Below are 17,183 nucleotides of genomic sequence, written 5' to 3' on the forward strand. Positions count from 1 at the left end.
TCAATTTATCATAAAACCATTTTAGACTCACCAGTAACATGTATCTGGACTGGGTCACTGTACAGGTTGTAGTAGACTGGGTCTCCTCTCCTAGCTCTGCACCAGTACTCTCCAGCACATCTGTCTCCAACCATACAATCACACAGAGGGAGAGGGGGAGAGAGAGTACAGGGGGAGAACTGTAGGTCAGGAAGACACTGGATGAACACCAGAGGGCGTAGCAGGAGCAGATGTGACAGATGTGGGTCTGGATCTTCTCTCTCCCTGACACCAGTAGAGACCCTGGTCAGACTCAGCAGCTCTACTGATGGTGAGGGTGTCTCCTGTTATAGTGTGTCTTTCAGACTGGGATGCTACATAATCATTCCTGTCTTTGTACCACTTATAGCTCCAGCTACTGTCAGACCCTACTGAACACATCAGAGTAACTCTCTCTCAAGAAAACACAGGTTTTGGCTCTACAGTCAGTGTAGTTTCAGGCAGAGTTGAGAAAATTCAGAGCAGAATATTAAAACATTTGCATATATGCATGGTGATTGAAAATAACTGATCTGTTGCTGTAAAGTTTTGATAAAATTCTATTGTCCGTAGGATGTATGTTGACTCCATTTAGTTAGAATTTACAGTATGCATGTGTGTATTCAGTAAGATTAACCCACATTGGCTCAGACTTGAGAATATCTAGATTGAAAATAGCTCACTAGTGACGATGATGGGGAGAGATGAGCTGAGATTTGACCACCGGGGCTGCCTTGTCCTTTTCCCCTGACACTGGTACTGACCAGCTTGGTTGGTTGTCTCTGGACCAGAGGTATGTCCAGTCTGTGTAGTCTGATATGTCACACTGCAGAGTGACTGTCTCTCCAGGGTAGAGGAGACCCTGAGGAGAGATACTCACTGCGGCCACAGGCAGAGCTGTGGAAACACAAACAAGATATATCCAATATACACTGATTGTACAAAACATGAGGGACTCTCCATGACATAGACAGACCAGGTAAATCAGGTAAATCCATACATGTCACCTGTTAAATCCACTTCAATCAGTGTAGATGAAGGGGAGGAGACAAGTTAAAGAAGGATTCTAAAGCCTCCAGACAATTGAGACATGGATTGTGTATGTGTGCCAGTCAGAGGGTGAATGGGCAAGACAAAAGATTGAAGTGCCTTGAACGGGGTATGGTAGTAGGTGCCAGGTGCTCCTGGGTTTTTCACGCTCAACAGATTCACTTGTGTATCAAGAATGGTCCACCACCCTAAGGACATCCAGCCAACTTGACACACCTGTGGGAAGCATTGGAATCAACATGGGACAGCATCCCTGTGGAACACCTTTGACACCTTGTAGAGTCCATGTCCCGATGAATTGAGACTCTTTCGAGGGCAAAAAGTGGACGGTTGCAACTCAATATTAGGAATGTGTTCTTAATGTTTGTACGCTCAGTGTAAATGATTCTAGTTACCCATGTAGATGTTTAAGTGATTAGTTAGACTTATCAGAAATGGTCAATTGTACAGCATCACTGGTTTCAGAGTGCTTGATTCCCTTTACACCCTGACAGGTATATGAACCACTGTTCAAACCAAGTTTACATACACCTTACATACACCTTAGCCAAATACATTTAAACTCAGTTTTTCACAATTCCTGACATTTAATCCTAGTAAAAAATCCCTGTATTAGGTCAGTTAGGATCACCACTTTATTTTAAGAATGTGAAATGTCAGAATAATAGTAGAGAGAATAATAATAATTTATTTATTCTTTTATTTATTTATTTATTCACATTCCCAGTGGGACACAAGTTTACATACACTCAATTAGTATTTGGTAGCATTGCCTTTAAATTGTTTAACTTGGGTCAAATGTTTCGGGTAGCATCCCACAAGCTTCCCACAATAAGTTGGGTGAATTTTAGCCCATTCCTCCAGACTGAGCTGGTGTACCTGAGTCAGGTTTGTAGGCCTCCTTGCTCGCACACGCTTGGCTGATTTCTTTAGATTTTCCCATGATGTCAAGCAAAGAGGCACTGAGTTTGAAGGTTGATCTTGAAAGACATCCATAGATACACCTCCAATTGACTCAAATGATGTAAATTAGCCTATCAGAAGCTTCCTAAGCCATGACATCATTTTCTGGAATGTTCCAAGCTGTTTTAAGGCACAGTCAACTTAGTGTATGCAAACTTCTGACCCACTGGAATTTTGATACAGTGAATTATAAGTGAAATAATCTGTCTGTAAACAATTGTTCGAAAAAATTACTTGTGTCATGCACAGACTTGCCAAAACTATAGTTTGTTAACAAGAAATTTGTGGAATGCTTGAAAAACAAGTTTTAATGACTCCAACCTAAGTGTATGTAAACTTCTGACCCCAACTGTACTTGTGGTGGTGGAAACGTGTTGTCTGAATGCAGCTGTGTCAAACCTTTGGTAAGAATTAAACTTGGTTAAGCTTTTCTAGTGTCTGTTGAGTGTTGTACTCTGAAAATTAGAACCTAACAATATATTTACTTCACCAAATCATTTATTAAAACAATTTTTTTGCAATGAAGGTCTACAGTAGCCTCAGCCGCATTCTGTAGGCTAGCACCATGGTATAGCCGGAGGACAGCTAGCTTTTGTCCTCCTCTGGGTACATTGACATTAATACAAAACTTAGGAGGCTCATGGTTCTCAACCCATTCCATAGACTGGGTTGAGTATTTATGACAGCATCCAGAGGATGTCCTCCAAACTATCAGAGCTCTTGCAGCGTGAACTGACATGTTGTCCACCCAATCAAAGGATCAGAAAATGAATCTACATGTTTTACATTTAAGTAAAGTTATTTTGCAGACACTTTTATTCAGAACAATTTACAGTAGTGAGTGCATTCATTTTCATATTTGTTCGTACTGGTCTGTACTCTAGGCATATGTGTAACGGCGTTCGTCTGTAGAAGGAGAAGCGGACCAAAATGCAGCATGGTGGTTACTCATGTTCTTTAATGAAAAATTGAACTAGACATGAAATAACTTAAATATACAAAAACAACAAACGGAACGTGAAAACCTATACAGCCTATCTTGTGACAACAAACACAGAGACAGGAACAATCACCCACCAACACACAGTGAAACCCAGGCTACCTAAATATGGTTCCCAATCAGAGACAACGATAATCACCTGACTCTGATTGAGAACCGCCTCAGGCAGCCATAGACTTTCCTAGACAACCCTACTCAGCTACAATCCCAATACCTACTAAAACCCCAATACAAAAACACACCACAAAATAAACCCACGTCACACCATGGCCTGACCAAATAAAGAAAGAAAACACAAAATACTAAGACCAAGGCGTGACAATATGCTACAGATAGCTAGCACTGCAGTGCATAAAATGTGGTCAGTAGTTGATTCAAAACGAGAGAGAAAGACAATAGTTGAACGGTTTTGAACAAATAAAAAATATAAATGCAACATGTAAAGTGTTGGTGTGTCACGCCTTGACCTTAGAGAGACTTTTTATTTCTCTATTTGGTTAGGTCAGGGTGTGATTTGGGTGGGCATTCTAGTTTGTATATTTCTTTGTTGGCCCGGGTATGGTTCTCAATCAGAGGCAGCTGTCTATCATCTCTGATTGGGGATCATACTTAGGCAGCCCTTTTTCCCACCTTCAGTTGTGGGATCTTGTTTTTGTTTGTTGCATGTGTTGCACTCCAAAGCTTTACGTTCGTTGAGTTGTTTATTTTTTATTTTTTGGTGGAACATTTAATAAAGAAAATGTATGCCTACCACGATGTACTTTGGTCTGGTCATTCTTCTTCAAATGAGGAGCGTAACATGGTCCCATGTTTCATGAGCTGAAATAAAAGATCCCAGAAATGTCCCATACACACAAAAAGCTTATTTCTCTTAAATGTTGTGCACAAATTTGTTTACATCCCTGTAAGTGAGTATTTATCCCTTTGGCCAAAATAATCCATCCACCTGACAGGTGTGGCATAACAAGTAGCTGATTAAACAGCATGATTATTACACAGGTACAACTTGTGCTGGGGACAATAAAAGGACACTCTAAAATGTGCAGTTTTGTCACACAACACAATGCTACAGATGTCTCAAGTTTTTAGGGAGTGTGCAATTAGCATGCTGACTGCAAGAATGTTCACCAGAGTTGTTCCAGATAATTGAATGTTAATTTATTTTCCATAAGCCACCTCCCACATCTTTTTAGAGAATTTGTCAGTACGTCCAGCCGGCCTCACAACCGTAGACCATGTAAATGGCGTCATGTGGGCAAGTGGTTTGAGGATGTCAACGTTGTGAACAGAGTGCCCCATTGTGGCGGTGGGGTTATTGTATGAGCAGGCATAAGCTACTGACAATGGACACAATTGGATTTTATCGATGGCAATTTGAATGCGCAGAGATACTGTGACGAGATCCTGATGCCAATTGTGGGGCCCATTTCTTCTAAGGAATCTGTGACAGACAGATGCATATATGAATTCCCAGTCATGTGAAATCCATAGATTGGGGACTAATGAATTGATTTCAATTGACTGATTTCCGCATATGAACTGTAACTCAGTAAAATCTTTTAAATTGTTACATTTATATTTTTGTTCAGTATATATTTCGTAGTATATATTTTCACTTTCACTTACTTAGCTAGCATCAAATGCAGATAGCTAGTTTAGCCTACTCAAACACCCAGCTCAAACAGATAGGGATGATATGTTAGTTATGGCTATGGCTATCCAACACTGGAACTCTTCCAAGTTAAGGTAAACTTTTGGTTTTATTCATTTATTGCCATCAGGGCCCGCCGGTGTAACTGCTAAAGTGCTTGCTGCTGACTGTACACTGTACTGCAAGATTATAACAGGTTTACTAGCATGTTAGATCTGGTATCTACGTCGTCTATGATGTTTTTTTTTTAAATTTTATTTCACCTTTATTTAACCAGGTAGGCTAGTTGAGAACAAGTTCTCATTTGCAACTGCGACCTGGCCAAGATAAAGCATAGCAGTGTGAGCATACAACAAAGAGTTACACATGGAGTAAACAATTAACAAGTCAATAACACAGTAGAAAACAAAGGGGGGGTCTATATACAATGTGTGCAAAAGGCATGAGGAGGTAGGCAAATAATTACAATTTTGCCGATTAACACTGGAGTGATAAATGATCAGATGGTCATGTACAGGTAGAGATATTGGTGTGCAGAAGAGCAGAAAAGTAAATAAATAAAAACAGTATGGGGATGAGGTAGGTGAAAAGGGTGGGCTATTTACCAATAGACTATGTACAGCTGCAGCGATCGGTTAGCTGCTCAGATAGCTGATGTTTGAAGTTGGTGAGGGAGATAAAAGTCTCCAACTTCAGCGATTTTTGCAATTCGTTCCAGTCACAGGCAGCAGAGTACTCGAACGAAAGGCGGCCAAATGAGGTGTTGGCTTTAGGGATGATCAGTGAGATACACCTGCTGGAGCGCGTGCTACGGATGGGTGTTGCCATCGTGACCAGTGAGCTGAGATAAGGCGGAGCTTTACCTAGCATAGACTTGTAGATGACCTGGAGCCAGTGGGTCTGGCGACGAATATGTAGCGAAGGTCAGCTGACTAGAGCATACAAGTCGCAGTGGTGGGTGGTATAAGGTGCTTTAGTGACAAAACGGATGGCACTGTGATAGACTGCATCCAGTTTGCTGAGTAGAGTGTTGGAAGCCATTTTGTAGATGACATCGCCGAAGTCGAGGATCGGTAGGATAGTCAGTTTTACTAGGGTAAGCTTGGCGGCGTGAGTGAAGGAGGCTTTGTTGCGGAATAGAAAGCCGACTCTTGATTTGATTTTCGATTGGAGATGTTTGATATGAGTCTGGAAGGAGAGTTTGCAGTCTAGCCAGACACCTAGGTACTTATAGACGTCCACATATTCTAGGTCGGAACCATCCAGGGTGGTGATGCTAGTCGGGCATGCAGGTGCAGGCAGCGACCGGTTGAAAAGCATGCATTTGGTTTTACTAGCGTTTAAGAGCAGTTGGAGGCCACGGAAGGAGTGTTGTATGGCATTGAAGCTTGTTTGGAGGTTAGATAGCACAGTGTCCAAAGACGGGCCGAAAGTATATAGAATGGCCCGCAGCAAGAGCAACATCATTGATATACACAGAGAAAAGAGTCGGCCCGAGAATTGAACCCTGTGGCACCCCCATAGAGACTGCCAGAGGACCGGACAGCATGCCCTCCGATTTGACACACTGAACTCTGTCTGCAAAGTAATTGGTGAACCAGGCAAGGCAGTCATCCGAAAAACCGAGGCTACTGAGTCTGCCGATAAGAATATGGTGATTGACAGAGTCGAAAGCCTTGGCAAGGTCGATGAAGACGGCTGCACAGTACTGTCTTTTATCGATGGCGGTTATGATATCGTTTAGTACCTTGAGTGTGGCTGAGGTGCACCCATGACCGGCTCGGAAACCAGATTGCACAGCGGAGAAGGTACGGTGGGATTCGAGATGGTCAGTGACCTGTTTGTTGACTTGGCTTTCGAAGACCTTAGATAGGCAGGGCAGGATGGATATAGGTCTGTAACAGTTTGGGTCCAGGGTGTCTCCCCCTTTGAAGAGGGGGATGACTGCGGCAGCTTTCCAATCCTTGGGGATCTCAGACGAGATGAAAGAGAGGTTGAACAGGCTGGTAAAAGGGGTTGCGACAATGGTGGCAGATAGTTTCAGAAATAGAGGGTCCAGATTGTCAAGCCCAGCTGATTTGTACGGGTCCAGGTTTTGCAGCTCTTTCAGAACATCTGCTATCTGGATTTGGGTAAAGGAGAACCTGGAGAGGCTTGGGCGAGGAGCTGCGGGGGGGGCGGAGCTGTTGGCCGAGGTTGAAGTAGCCAGGCGGAAGGCATGGCCAGCCGTTGAGAAATGCTTATTGAAGTTTTCGATAATCATGGATTTATCAGTGGTGACCGTGTTACCTAGCCTCAGTGCAGTGGGCAGCTGGGAGGAGGTGCTCTTGTTCTCCATGGACTTCACAGTGTCCCAGAACTTTTTGGAGTTGGAGCTACAGGATGCAAACTTCTGCCTGAAGAAGCTGGCCTTAGCTTTCCTGACTGACTGCGTGTATTGGTTCCGGACTTCCCTGAACAGTTGCATATCACGGGGACTATTCGATGCTATTGCAGTCCGCCACAGGATGTTTTTGTGCTGGTCGAGGGCAGTCAGGTCTGGAGTGAACCAAGGGCTGTATCTGTTCTTAGTTCTGCATTTTTTGAACGGAGCATGCTTATCTAAAATGGTGAGGAAGTTACTTTTAAAGAATGACCAGGCATCCTCAACTGACGGGATGAGGTCAATGTCCTTCCAGGATACCCGGGCCAGGTCGATTAGAAAGGCCTGCTCACAGAAGTGTTTTAGGGAGCGTTTGACAGTGATGAGGGGTGGTCGTTTGACTGCGGCTCCGTAGCGGATACAGGCAATGAGGCAGTGATCGCTGAGATCCTGGTTGAAGACAGCGGAGGTGTATTTGGAGGGCCAGTTGGTCAGGATGACGTCTATGAGGGTGCCCTTGTTTACAGAGTTAGGGTTGTACCTGGTGGGTTCCTTGATGATTTGTGTGAGATTGAGGGCATCTAGCTTAGATTGTAGGACTGGCGGGGTGTTAAGCATATCCCAGTTTAGGTCACCTAACAGAACAAACTCTGAAGCTAGATGGGGGGCGATCAATTCACAAATGGTGTCCAGGGCACAGCTGGGAGCTGAGGGGGGTCGGTAGCAGGCGGCAACCGTGAAAGACTTATTTCTGGAGAGAGTAATTTTCAAAATTAGTAGTTCGAACTGTTTGGGTATGGACCTGGAAAGTATGACATTACTTTGCAGGCTATCTCTGCAGTAAACTGCAACTCCTCCCCCTTTGGCAGTTCTATCTTGACGGAAGATGTTATAGTTGGGTATGGAAATCTCTGAATTTTTGGTGGCCTTCCTGAGCCAGGATTCAGACACAGCAAGGACATCAGGGTTAGCAGAGTGTGCTAAAGCAGTGAGTAAGACAAACTTAGGGAGGAGGCTTCTGATGTTGACATGCATGAAACCAAGGCTTTTTCGATCACAGAAGTTAACAAATGAGGGTGCCTGGGGACATGCAGGGCCTGGGTTTACCTCCACATCACCCGCGGAACAGAGAAGGAGTAGTATGAGGGTGCGGCTAAAGGCTATCAAAACTGGTCGCCTAGAGCGTTGGGGACAGAGAATAAGAGGAGCAGGTTTCTGGGCATGGTAGAATATATTCAGGGCATAATGCGCAGACGGGTATGGTGGGGTGCGGGTACAGCGGAGGTAAGCCCAGGCACTGGGTGATGATGAGAGAGGTTGTATCTCTGGACATGCTGGTAGTAATGGGTGAGGTCACCGCATGTGTGGGAGGTGGGACAAAGGAGTTATCAGGGGTATGAAGAGTGGAACTAGGGGCTCCATTGTGAACTAAAACTAAATTGTTTTAGTGTGAACTAAAATGATAACTAACCTGAACAACAGTATACAAGGCATATTGACATTTGAGAGAGACATACAGCGAGGCATACAGTAATCACAGGTGTTGAATTGGGAAAGCTAGCTAAAACAGTAGGTGAGACAACAGCTAATCAGCTAGCACAACAACAGCAGGTAAAATGGCGTAGACTAGGCAACGGGGCCAACAGATAAAACAAACAAGCAGAATGGAGTACCGTGATTAATGGACAGTCCAGCGTGCATCAGCTATGTAGCCAAGAGATCAGTGTCCAGGGGGCAGCGGTGGATGGGGCAGGGAAGCTGGACTGGCGAGTGTTATCCAGGTAAAAAAAAAACTAACAATGACTAAATAGCTTGTAGCTAGTTAGCTGGTTAGCTTCTGGAGGTTTTTGAGTGTGTTCTAAAAATAAATAAAAAATAATAGCGATTCCGTATCACATTGGGTGAGGCAGGTTTCCGGAAGGTATAAACAAATTAAAAGTCAAAAGAGATAGAAAGTAAATATGGGTCCGGTGGGCGTTTGGGACGCGGCGATTCAGGCGGTTAGCAGGCCTGTGCTAACAAGCTAACAGTTTGTAGGCCCGGGCTAGACAAGGTAGCAGTTAGCGGACCGGAGCTGGACAAGCTAGCAGTTAGCAGGCCGAATTAGCAAGCAGGGAGATAGCGAGGGCTAGAGAGTTAGCCTTTGGGGGACGTCGCGATGGGGTGAGTCTGTTTATTCCTCTTCATGCGGTGACATCGATAGACCGGTCGTGGGCCCGGGTATTGTAGCTCAGGAGTATGCTACGGTGGTAGCGCAGGCCGGGCTAGCTTCAAGCTAAGTGGGTGGAAATGCTAGCCAGGGGTAATCATCCGGGGTTGCGGTTTAGCTAAATAGCTAGTTGTGAAGATCCAGCGTATTTGGAAGCTTAGGTTTAGCAAAATGTTTTAAAGGGATAGCTATGTAAAAAAACGAAAAATAAACGAAAAATAAACGAAATATACAGGGACACGACACGACAGGACGACAGGACGACTTACTGCTACGCCATCTTGGATGTGACAACGATGTAGGCTGTGTGTAGCAGTTAGCGGTCATGATATGAAGGTTTGGGTTGGAAAGGTTTTTATCGTCTTGGCACAGACAGCTGATGTGTTTTGCACTGAAGTCCACAAGCCATGGGAAAAGGCGGGAGGAGGAGAGTGCATAGATGGATGCAAGAAGGAATTATATATACAACAAGCTGTTTGTATGTGGCTGCTATGAAAGTGAACTGTGTTTGCATGTGATTCTGTTTCTGTTTCCTATATCTGAATTTGTCCAATAGAAACTATTGTTTGCAACTGTTGGGCTATTGATTACACCCTACATCAGCAGGCAAGAGTGTGCAAGGGGAAAGTTTGAGTATCATGTAGTAGCCTAAACCTATCAATGTTACATTGAACTGGGTGAATGGAATATGAATGACAGTCATCCAACATGCTGTAATAGAAATAAGGCCAAGTTTGTTAAAAAAAAGTTCATCCTCCCTCATCTTCAACAGCAACGACCGCCACATATATACATATACACATGGATCTTTATGGTTTCTTAATTCGACTAGTTTCTTACAGCAGGAAATGGATCCTGCATCAACAGGAAATGTGAATTATTATGTGGATAATAATTCATGGACATTGTTGTAGGGGTTGATTCATTTTTTAATCTGATGAGGACGGTTCCACTGAGTTGAGACTGCTGGGGCCGATCTCTCCTGGTCCGTTTACACAGGTACTGACCAGCCTGGTTGGGGAATCCACTAATTTGAAGTGTTGTATGGATCTCAAATCAAATCAACATTTTTTTGTCACATGCGCCAAATACAACAAGTGTAAAGCTTACCGTGAAATGCTTATTTACCAAATAAACTAAAGTAAAAAATAATAAAAAGTAACACAATAAATTAACAATAACAAGGTTATATAGAGGGGGTACCGGTACTGAGTCAGTGTGCGGGGGTTCAGGTTAGTCAAGGTAATTTGTACATGTACTGTAGGTGCAGTAGGAGTGAAGTGACTATGCATAGATAATAAACAGCGAGTACCAACAGTGTATAACACAGATGGAGAGTGGGGGTTGTCAGGTGGCCATATATTCACTGGTGAGGCCATATCTGGTATAAAACTATAGATTCCTAATGTTTCTCAGGTTCTTATATAACCTGATTAAAAGCTGCAATGACCAACGACTCCAACACTCACACTTGACTTTTTCCCCTCTTACTAGATCTGACTTTGCTGATAGCTACTTTACTGAGGAAAAATGTATTTGCTATGATTGTGATATGTGGATGTCCCTTCTAGTTATCTCAAGATGAATGCATAAACTGTAAGTCACTCTGGATAAGAACATCTGCTAAATCACTAAAATCCACATGTAAATGCTCTATAAAGGGTAAACACAGTGTAACCAAACAACGTCATCTGTTGCCACAGTTATTGTGCATGTATGACATACTTGATATTCTATAAATAAATAAATGTCTTGTCCAATAAAGGAAATAGTTAGCTAACAACATTCATAAATACAGATAAATACATGAATCATAATGTAATAGTCACAGAGCAGCATATTAAGTGAAGGGTTCTCCATTCTGAGCTGCTGGTAAGTGACTGAAGACACCAGCGTTTCCTCTGGACCGGAACCTGTGGCTGTGACACAAATGGGTCTTTGTCAGAATTAGAAAGCTACAGATCCTTAAAGAGAAACAGAATAAATGAGCATCTGATGTCATGTTAATCTTGACTCAACTTCTTTCTGTAAAAGCAGTTGACAAAGCAACACTCTTGTCTTACTGGAAGACAGAACTAATTAAACTAAATTACACATCTGTGAGTATCAGGCTATAAGAGAGCCTACAATTATTTTGTTTATTTTGAAAACTTTTATTTCACCTTTTTTGAACCAGGTAAGCCAGTTGAGAACAAGTTGAAGAACAAATCCTGTTGTTGCAGGAAATGCAAACGTGTGTATTTGAGGTTCAAAAAGTATCCTAAAGTTTGTTTTCTCTTAAAATTGTAGCCTTGATTTGCCGATGAGATGAGGGCAGTGGGAAGGCAGGCCCCTAAAGGGTGGGCAATCCAAAAAAGAAGACGAGTAGGCAGCCAGCACGTTGCAATAAACTTTAGTGAACTATTAACAGAATACATTTCCATAAGAATAGATGTAGGAGCAGTCAGCACAGTACATCAGGACACACAACTGCAATGCGTTTCAACTACGATAGTCCACCGTGGTAACAGCTGGAGTGGAATTAGTGGAATGGTATCAATTATATGACATTCCATTTGCTCCGTTCCAGACATTAATATGAGTCGTCCTCCCCTCAGCAGCCTCCAGTTATCCTCAGGCAGCATTGGTTGATTTGCCCTAACAAAAATGCCAGCAAACTGGCTCAAATTAAGATCTTACATCTGTACTTAACTGACATAGAATATTTAATGGTCCTTGTGTTAGTCCTTGTGTTGTCCCATGTAAGATGATTGACACATTGTAACTACAGCCAGCTACTATCCGACCTACAGTAAATTCTACAGGCCAAAAGAGCATGATAAGCCAATTGTCTTGGCACTGCCTTTCGAGATGGTAACAGTATGAATACCGGGTTGTTATTTTACAACATATTCAAATTAAGCTCAGGGGAAAAAAGGAACTGAATATGAGTTCCGTATTTGCACCTTACCCACTTACTCAGCATTCCTGGGACGTGTGTGTGGAGTGCTTGTGTGTGCGCAGTGTGTGTGAGGGAATGTTCCTACTCCTCCCAGCTTCAGTAACCTTGTTTGTGTTGTCATGTGTTATAACATATTTATTATACTGTATTATGAGGCTATGGCTAGCTTTTTTTGGCCGTGGGATGGTAGGTCTTTTTGACTTTCCTTACAGTTTTGTTGTCATGTTGTGTTGCTGTGGGTTGTTGTGTAGTTGATTCAACCTGTTGATTCATTAAAGCTAGAAATAAGTCTAAATTGCGAAGTCTGAATTGACACATAGAGATGGATAGTTTTCTCTTTGTGTCATTAAGGCGTCTGTGGATGCATGGGCTGCAACACTGAGGATATCTCCATTTTAAAGTTGCAAGCGCCATGCTCTGCCAACTGAGCTACAGACAACCACCATGTGGGTAGTGGACAAGTGCACTTCAGATGATACAGTATCATAACATTTTGTGTGCAGTTCTTCATGATCAGAAGTTACTTTTTGTAGCAGGTTAGGAGAGCATTTTAGCTAACCTTAACCCTAACTCTTTTCCTAACCTTAACCTAAGTCTCTTATTCTGCCACGTTCATTATACTAACCTGCTTCATATTTCTCCTAGCCTTTCACAAAAAAAGTCAGAATCACATTTCAGGTAACATCTTGTGGTGATTCCACTTCCTGTGTCTGGTGGTGTCCGTGAGGACCTATTGTCTGTCTGTCTGACCACATAGACACAGAAACCCCCTAACTTGAGCAACAGCCTTACCAACCATGCATGGACACTGAAAATAGCGAGTCAGACAACCACAAGCTTAGAGTTTTGCTATCAGCAATGTGGTTGAAACTTGCCATCCTGGCACTTTTTCTGTAATGTTAAAAAGGAAGTGATACACGGTACCAGTACTGACCAGCTCTTCAGAACTGCTGCAGAGGGGAGACATAAAGACATGTATAAGTTATTTTCTTCAAGATTAAATGGGTATATAATATGGATTTAAAAGTTTAAAAAAATGTATGTACCAATTACATATTGCCCATTTAACTCCCACTTTGAGGAGCCCAAGAACTCTATTAGGCTGAAAGGACGGCTGGCCAAAGTTGGTTGGCTGTATGAAAGAGTTGACCATAATGACAGGATGGCAAGTTTCAACCACATCCATTTACTGTAAAAAAGAACAAATGCTATCTGGGGGATGAAAAAAAGATGAGCATAATGCAAAGATATTGTCAAAGTGCAGCTCATTAGGAGAAAACATGTATAATTCTTATAATATTTTGTGAAATTCATATACAAATATTATTATTGTTATTCAATACATTTCAATACTTTTACAACACAATAATTTCATTCACAATATAAAGCAGATACAATTGTTGTAGTTGCAGATAAGATACAGTATGTTATCCCCCCAACTATGATGACATATCTACAGTATTAAACTTTTTAATGTGTATAGTATTGCTTACAAGGTGTTGTCCAATGAATTCTGTAACCACTCCCTCTTCAAACCAGGGCTGATTGGAAAAAGCTGTTCAAAAGAGGACAATGTACTATAATTTATTTGTACTCCCTGACAAAGGCCGTGCAGCCGAAATGCGTCAGAGTACTTAAACATTGTTTCTATTGAACATGCCATACAATATTAGGCATTTTAATTCATTACATGAAGAGTGCCTTGGTCCTCCTTTCTTTTTGATGACCACTTATTTGTACTGTTCTAATTACGTTGGTAACCAGTTTATAATAGCAATAAGGCACCTCTGAGTTTGTGGTATATGGCCAACATACCACGGCTAAGGGATGTGTCCAGGCACTCTGCGTTGCGTCGTGCGAAAGAACAGCCCTTATTCGTGGTAGATTGGCAATATACCACACCCCCCAGGCCTTATTACTTAACTAAATCAAATATATATATTGGTGTGTGTGTATGTGTTTTTGTTTGTGTGTGTGCTTGCTTTATTTAGGTCTACACCTTTCCCTAAAACGTGATTTTGAACACTCTGGGTCTCAGCTGATGGGATATGACAGTTGCACTAAGCTCATGAGTCAGTTGTGTTATATTCTTCAAGGATCATTGTGTATATACAATTATTTGAACCCTGGATAAAGATGAGCAAAAAAGACTGTCTGATTCGTAGCTTTACCAATAAAACTGCATGCCAACCATTTGATCTCAATCCGTTTCATGGTAATATGCATTTAGATCTTCTTAGTAATGGACAGAGTTGTTTCAACTTGTTTAGAGTAAGCACATTTTAGAGCAGATGGTGTTAAACTGTAACATACTGTACCTGTGCTGTACCCGTGTTTTGTTTCAATCATAGTGTGTAAGAGGTGATTAGCTTGTCTGTGCAGAATAAGATAGATCGAAGGCTCAACCATCTAACTGCGGTTGCCACAGCTCACACTATTCTCTGATCCTTTCCACACAGTTCCAGCAGAAGTGAAAAACTGGATGTGTCACATTAGTGGCGGTCAGTGGTGTTTATGATGAGGGAGGACACTTTTTTTTTTCATGAGCATGGCCTTATTTCTATTACAGCATTTTGGATGACGGTCATTCATATTCCATTCAACCAGTTCAATGTATGATTGATCTTCGTTTCATTTGCTTCCTTTAAGAAACATTATAACATACCTTAGAGTGTTAGGCTTTCACAATGCAATCCAGGGAAACAGATCTTAATTGTGTTGCCAGAGAAAGGAGTCATTATGAGTGCATTCAGGTGTGTCACGTTCATTTTTGTAACGGCGTTCTTCGTTTGTCGAAAGAGAGTCGGACCGAAATGCAGCGTGGTGGTTATTCATGATCTTTAATGAAGAAATGACGATACATGAAACAACTATACAAAAATACAAAACAACAAACGGAACGTGAAACCTAATTACAGCCTATCTGGTGAAACTACACAGAGACAGGAACAATCACCCACGGAATACAAAGTGAAACTCAGGCTACCTAAATACGGTTCCCAATCCGAGACAACGAGAATCACCTGACTCTGATTGAGAACCGCCTCAGGCAGCCAAGCCTATACTAGACACACCCCTAATCAACCACAATCCCAATGCCTACAAAAACCCCAATAAGACAATACAATAACCCCATGTCACACCCTGGCCTGAACAAATAATTAAAGAAAACACAAACTACTAAGACCAAGGCGTGACAATTTTTTTCACAAAAAACAAATAAACCAACACCAAGACACAACGCCTCTCCCCATGTGACCTACATGTTGTGTGTATGCACTGACATGTATGTGGAACTGATTGATGAACAGACAAACACCCTACATGTTCATGTTTTTAAATGTATGTCAATTGTAAAGTATTAGTGTGTTTTTCGTTATGTGTCGGACCCCAGTAAGATTAACTGTCGTCATTGGCGTCGGCTAATGGGGATCCCAATAAAAAATTTATCTAATCAAAATAGACAAAAAGGCAAGTTATTATTTTTAATTTCACCTTTATTGAACTAGGTAGACCAGTTGAGAACAAGTTCTCATTTACAACTGTGACCTGGCCAAAAGAACACAGAGATACAGATGGGATTAACAAACGTACAGTCAATAACACATTAGAAAAATCTGTATACACTGTGTGCAAATGAAGTAAGGAGGTTGGTTACCTCTTGAAGCTAGGGGGCACTATTTTATGTTTGGAAAAATAACGTTCCCAAAGTAAACGGCCTATTTCTCATGACCAGATGCTAGAATATGCATATCATTGACAGCTTAGGATAGAAAACACTCTAAAGTTTCCAAAACTGTAAAAATATTGTCTGTGAGTATAACAGAACTGATATTGCAGGTGAAAGCCTGAGGATCTAATGAAGCCTGTTTCTTCGTGATGTTTTCTGTCCTCTGGTACAGAGAGCTGTCTGCAGATGAAGAGGTCCCAATGAATGTCCTAAGAGAATAAGGGTACATACTTGTATTCCATGGGTTATATGTGTACCTATGTTAGCAAATGTTGTGAACAAAAATATTGAATCAAAAGTCACACACACAATGTATAAAACTGTTACAACTGGAGCAGGTCAACCCTGCTGGGTGGGCAGGCTTCTGTTCCAGCCCAGCACTAATACACCTGATTTGACTGATCAAACCTAATTAGTTGGTAATCCAGTTTGCTATTGCTGGGCTGGAATAGAAGTCTGCTCACTAAGTAGATCAGAGATCAGTGGAGTGAGGTTGGCCACCTCTGGAATTGACTTTCTTTACTTGAAATTACGCTTTAGTAATACCCTACTTCAGGGCTATTGAACTTACCCTATGAGGTCCAGAGTCAGCATGGTTTTCCCCCATGATTAAAGGGGGACATGACTGCAAGTGTTTGGGATGCACTGATCCACAGTGCCTATAGAAAGTATACACCCCCCTAGGATTTCTTTACATTTTATTGTGTTACAAAGTGGTATTAAAATGTGTAGAATTGTCTTTTCACTTTGACATTATAGAGTATTTTGTGTAGATGAATTACCAATAAAAATACAATTAAATCTATGTAAAGTAACAAAATGTGAAAAAAGCAACCCCATGCTTCAGCCTTTTTATTTATAGCCATTATGCTCACCATTTGGGCTACAGGTGATAATGCTTATTGCTAAATGGCGCAGCAGCCTGATAATATGGACCAATATGCTGTTAGGCTAATTTCTGGTGGTGTCAGCATAATGTTATATTAATAAAAAAAAAAATGACATGCCAAGCATGGTGAAGGGTACACAAATAAGAATAATGTGTTCTGACATTTAAATGTAGTTAAAGAGGGGGTTCGGTGGTGACTATTTGTACTGTTATCAAATCAAATTGTAGTAGTCACATGCGCTGAATACAACAAGGGTAAACCTTACAGTGAAATGCTTACTTACAAGCCCCTAACCAGCCATGCAGTTTAAAAAATACAAATAAGAATAAGAAATAAAAGTAATTAAAGTAGCAGCAGTAAAATAACAAT

Source organism: Oncorhynchus kisutch, linkage group LG16 (assembly GCF_002021735.2).
Source record: "Oncorhynchus kisutch isolate 150728-3 linkage group LG16, Okis_V2, whole genome shotgun sequence".
NCBI lineage: Eukaryota > Metazoa > Chordata > Actinopteri > Salmoniformes > Salmonidae > Oncorhynchus > Oncorhynchus kisutch.